Source organism: Psammomys obesus, unplaced genomic scaffold (genome assembly GCF_907164565.1).
Source record: "Psammomys obesus unplaced genomic scaffold, mPsaObe1.curated_primary_1811, whole genome shotgun sequence".
In the NCBI taxonomy this organism is placed as follows: Eukaryota; Metazoa; Chordata; class Mammalia; order Rodentia; family Muridae; genus Psammomys; species Psammomys obesus.
The window spans coordinates 4,668,543-4,674,009 of NW_026588752.1; the positions used below are offsets into that span (position 1 = coordinate 4,668,543).

General features: G+C 51.5%; 1 long non-coding RNA gene across 1 annotated transcript; it reads right to left on the minus strand.

Moving 5' to 3' along the window:
• Positions 1-222: 222 nt before the first annotated feature.
• Positions 223-1,796, minus strand: LOC129674639 (uncharacterized). The gene is made up of 3 exons (XR_008719817.1): positions 1,644-1,796; positions 585-730; positions 223-475 (listed from the first exon to the last, which is right to left on the minus strand). It is a non-coding gene; the product is annotated as an uncharacterized LOC129674639 (long non-coding RNA).
• Positions 1,797-5,467: the final 3,671 nt, after the last annotated feature.

Genomic DNA, 5,467 nt, shown 5'->3' on the forward strand with positions numbered 1-5,467 from the left:
CCATATACGTGCTAGAGAGATGGCTCGGCAGTTAAGATCTCTTGCTACTCAGAAGCTCTGGGGTCCATTCCCAGCACCCACATGGTGGACCACGACCACACAGTTCCAGGGACAGCAAGCATGCACCTGGTACACATATATACAAGCAGGTACAACAGGAATACTCATGAACTAAAACAAATTGAATGAAAATGAGCCTTTAGGCTTATGTGGCAAAGCCAGGTGTAGTGGCATGGACCTTTAATACCAACACTCAGAAGCAGGTAGATCTCTGTAAGCTTGAGACCTTAGGCTTGAAAAAAATGGGAGACAGCCAGGCGGTGGTGGAGAAAAAAGAAGAAGGAAAAAAAAAAGTGACTGTAGCCAATCTCTGCCTTTCGAAGCCTCACTCCTGACCTGTGGAGCATCAGTCCATGGGATCCGGGATTGCAGGGTGCTCAGGGGACGCTCCTGGGAAAGGCTTCCCCCAGTGTGGCTGGAAGAGAAAAGGAAGCAAACGATAGCTATTGTTACTCCCAAAGCAGGTTGGGCAGGGCCTGGGTAAAAGGAGTGATAGGAGGAATGAGAGCGGATAACTTATTAACCTTGAGCCATGGGCAGTGTGAGCAGTGAGCAACACTCCAGCAATCTGTTGGTTGGTGCTGGTCCTGTGGAGAGTCCAGGGCTGGGGCTGACTGTGGGTGGGGTGTTTATTCTGGAAGTGGCCCTGGTTGTTGCTCACACTACGATCCTGGAGAAAAAGCAAGCCTAGAGTGAGAATTAAGGCCCACCCTGGGCCCAGTTATACAATGCAGAGGCATCTGCATACAGGGCCAGGAGAAAATGTCCAGGACGCTTACCCCTAGCACCTGGCTAGGTCCGGCAGATTCAGAACACACTCTCAGAGAAAAGCTGTATCCTGAAGAGCCTCAAGGGCTCATGTTTCAGAAGTTGAGACTAGGTCCTGGATGCTCCAGGAGAATAATTAACACTACAAATAGGAATATCCACACTGGCTACTCCACCCTTAAAGAAGTCCCTGGCTGGATTCTCTCAGGAGTCTGGCTTCACGGTCAACCAACCCATGCAGTTACATTGAGCTGGCACACCAAAGTGACAGAGCTGGTTGGAATGTCTGGCTGTCCCCAGGGCCTGTGTTTTCATTTTGCCTAAGAAGCCTTGGTGCTTTGGCTTCCCCGGGACTTACCTTCTTTCTCACACGTGAACACTGAGACAATTTGCCCCTTGGCTACACACAGCAAGACAGGAGGGCCTTGGGGAAAGCCCCAGTTATGAAGCGGGTGGTAGAGGAGCAAGCATCAGCTGGCACCTGGGAAGGTCTGCTGTATCATCGCTCCAAATCTCAGCTGTCCCTGAGCTTTTTGTGTGAGAACACTGTACATCCGTGAAAGAGTGGAGTTTTTAAATTTAATTTTTGACTTCTTGTTGACAGGTTTAAAAGGTAGTTCATCTGGAGGTCATGGGGCCTGACAAGAAATACCTGCTCAGAAAATTAGAACTGCTATGTATAGAAGGGAGAATCCGGTCGAAGGTCCAGCTCAGTGGCAGAATGCTGGCCTAGCATACTTGTACCGGGTTTGAAACCTACCCCCTGAAAAAAGGAAAAGAAGGCCAACTACACGCACCCCGTCGTTCCTACCGACCTTTCCCAGGGGAGAGGAGCAATCCCTTCCCTGGCCCCTTTGCTCCTTCCCTCGCAGGGAGGAGACCCCACAGACACACCCTGAAGCAGGGACGACCGGCGGAGGAGCGGCCGCGACACATTTTTGAGTCGTGACCAAGTGGAAACTCCCTCCCCAAAGCGGAAGCCGGGGGCGCCCCACTGGGGCCAGAGCCTCCGCCGGGGCGGGATCCCAGGCCGGGGGCGGGGCACTGAGGGAGCTCTGGCCCCGCCCCATCGCCTTATAAATATGAATGAAGCCACTGGGGGCGGAAGTGCAAGCGTACCCCAGCCCTGCTGGCTCCGCCTGCACCGCGGGAGACACGGATCTGGGGGTGTGGCTCCCCTCAGGCGCCCGCCCCTCCGGCCCGTGAGGGGGCTCCTTCCGGCCGGGAGCGCCCGGGAGGTGACCTCGCGGGTGTTCTCCACTGCCTGGCGCGGGGAGGAGCTCGCGGCCGACCGTAGGTGTGGCGGAGCTTTGTCCCGCTGTCCTTCCCTTGACGCCCTCCAGTACCCAGAGTCTGGCTTGCGGGAGAGGCCGTAAGCGTTCCTTCTTTCGGCACCGGCGTAGAAAGAATTGCCCTGTCTTCCTGAGGAGGCTTTGGTTCGGTTGCAGTGAACCACCGCCCAACAGAGTAAAGGCAGTAGGCCGTCAGAGGAGAACACGAAGACGAACGGGAGTAGCTGAGAAGGTGACTAAGACCTGAAGGAGGGGCTTAGAGAGGTAGCTCAGTGGTAAACTACTATCCAGTACCACATAAAAACCGGGCTTGCGTGCCTATAAGCCACTCTAGAAAGTGGAGGCAGGAACACCAGGATTCAAGGTCAGTCTAGCTACATTGCGATTGTGAGGGCAACGCGGACTACGTGAAATCTTGCCTCAAAAAGACGGAAAGGAAGCAGAGGAACAGTCCGTCTGAATGCATTCAGTCGAGGAGGATGCCGCCTGGTGTGGGTGGAGTGGAGAGAAAGAATGTGGTTACGATGACAACAGCTTGTAGTTTTGTGCAGGTGACATATTCAGTATTTGGGTTTTTTGGGTTTTTTATTTTTATTTATCAGGACAGCTGAAAGTACGTGGTCTCTCCTGTTATCTGGGAGGAAATCAGGCTCAGGAAGGTACACAGCTTGGCAGACAGGCATTGGTAACAGATTGAGGGCTGCCTTGCCTGCATGAACCGTATGTGGAGACCAGACTTGGATGACCTTGACCAGAGAGGGACCCTCTGTGCTGGTGCTGGTCCTCCTTTCCACCGTCAGTGCTAGGATTGAGAGCAGAGCCTGAAGGACCTCAGAGGTGAAGGATGGGCAGGCAGACCTTTGCTTCTGTGAACCAGTCAGCTGTAATGTGCACCTACATAGAACCAAGGGTATGCTGAGCCATCATGATGTCTTCTTCGGGGAGATGCTTTTGTCTGGAAAGCGCTTGTCACCTCTCCAGGGATATGCAGTCAGGTACAAGTAGCTTTGGGGAGAGAGGGCAGAAAGGTGGGAGTCTTCAGAGGGTGTGGGTGGAATGATCTGTGGGGCTCAATGTCCTAGCCCATTAACAAAGGCAGTGTCTGCAGGCAGGCTGTGTCTTCTGCCAGTAACTGAAGAACGGATGGATCACCCGGACTGCCCTCACAGCCTGAGAGGTTAAATCACTTAGAAAACCCAAGGACTCAGTGCTGGCTGCCCCTGGGAGGTGGGAAAGGCCTGCATTGCTGATGGCCCCTTACAGTGGACGTGGAAAGAAGCACCTTCCTGCTGTGCCCTATCTGGGACTTTGTCTAGGTCACCCCTTCCCCAGTGTGTTACCCCTTAAGCTTGGGCAACTTGACCCCTTAGGCTCTAGTGTGAAATGTGGCTGTTAGGAGCCCAGCCTTGCCCTCCATTTGAGGGCTGTTACACGCACCTCGGCCTGGTGTCTCTAAGAAAACTGCGATACTGGTTCGAAAAGACCATAGTGGAACTCCTTATCAGGCCCATTTGGTAAGAAGACTTTGAGATGGACTATGATTCTTCTGAGAGGATATAAAGAGACAAGGATGGGATTCGAATCCAAATTTGACACTAGAGTATAAGTAAGATGGTTACTTTAAAAATGGCTTCCTCGATGGAACTAGAAAAGATCATCCTGAGTGAGGTAACACAGACCCAGAAAGACACCTGTGGTATACACTCACCTATAAGTGAGTTTTAGACATATAGTACAGGATTGACACAGTACAATGCACAGACCCCAAGAAGGTAAGTCCAGTGGGCATCTTAGGCTTCATGTGAGCCCGCTAGTTAGGGGAGTGGGGGATAGCTCTGACACAGACTTTCCTACAAGCCAAAGGGGAGGAAGACAAACTGTTAGTCCTCATATGAATAGATGAGCTGGGGTGTCTGGGTAGGAGGCCTCTCCTACTCAGAAGAATAAAGGAGAGGGGAGGCAGGAGGGAGGGACCTATGACCAAGATTAAAAAAAATCGCTTCCTTAAATAAATCTTTCAAAAATGGGGGGAGAGCACTAGAGAGATGGCTCAGAGGTTAAAAGCACTGGCTGTTCTTCCAAAGGTCCGGAGTTCAATTCCCAGCAACCATAAGGTGGCTCACAACCATCTATAGTGAGATTTGGTGCCCTCTTCTGGTGTGCTTTATAAATAATAAATAAATAAATCTTAAGAAGGAAAAAAAAAAACAAAAAACGCTTCCTCCAAAACACACTAGAGGTGGATCAGATGATAGGTTGGGCACAGTGACCACAGGCAAGGAAGTCTCTTTCTATTCTCTTTCTTTTCTTTGTCTCCAGGTGTAGGTGGGGTCAGAGGCACCTTAGGGGACAGCTGGTGGTGTCATCCGGTTAGAGGTTGGGTCTGGGCTCCTTAGCTGGACACATTGGGCTCTTGAGACACTTCTGCTTACCCAGGTTTTGAACTACTGGAGCCACTGTATGAGTCACTGACCAGGTGCGCATCAAGAATGGGATAATAGGCTACTTATAGACCCTGTCTCAAAAGACCAAACAAATAAAAGGGAGTGGGACACTAGGAGCTAGAGGGATGGCTAAGAGGTTAAGAGTTCCGGCTGCTCTTCTGTATATGGATGATTCCCAGCACCTACCGGGCAGCTCCTAGCTGTCTGCAATTCAGTTTCAGGGGATCTAACACATTCTGGCCTCTGAGTTCACCAGGAATGCATGTGGTGCACAGGCATACATGCAGGCAAAGCACCCATACACATAAAATAAAGGTAAATAAGCATTTTAAAAGAAGGAAGCTGGGCGGTGGCGTTAAGCCTTTAATCCCAGCACTCAGAAGGCAGAGGCAGGCAGCAGATCTCTGTGAGTTCCAGGCCAGCCTGGTCTACAGAGCAAGTGCCAGGACAACCAGGGCTACACAGAGAAACCCTGTCTCAAAAAACTGAGAAAAGGAGACTGTAATGCCAGGAATGGAGGAGGCAGGGATCCCTTGCCAGCCCACAAGAGGCTCAAGAAGAGAGAAAGGTAGAATGGGATAAGCTGCGGGGAGGGTGGGGGCCAGATCAATCAAAATATTGATAGCACTTGGATCTCTACCCTGGGGAGTAGACAGATCCAGGGGGCTTGCTGCCTAGGCAGCCTAACCTACTTGGCAAGCTCCAGGTCATTAAGAGACCCAAAAAACCAAGGTGGGCCAACAGGATGGTACGGTGCTCGCTGCTAAGCCAGGAGACCTGAGTTCAATCCCTGGAACCTAAAAGGTAGGAGTCGAGAACGGAGCCCACACTCTGTTCTCCCGCATCCGGGGCTTGCATTCACATGCACCCCATATACATGATAAATGAGTGTATAAAATACAC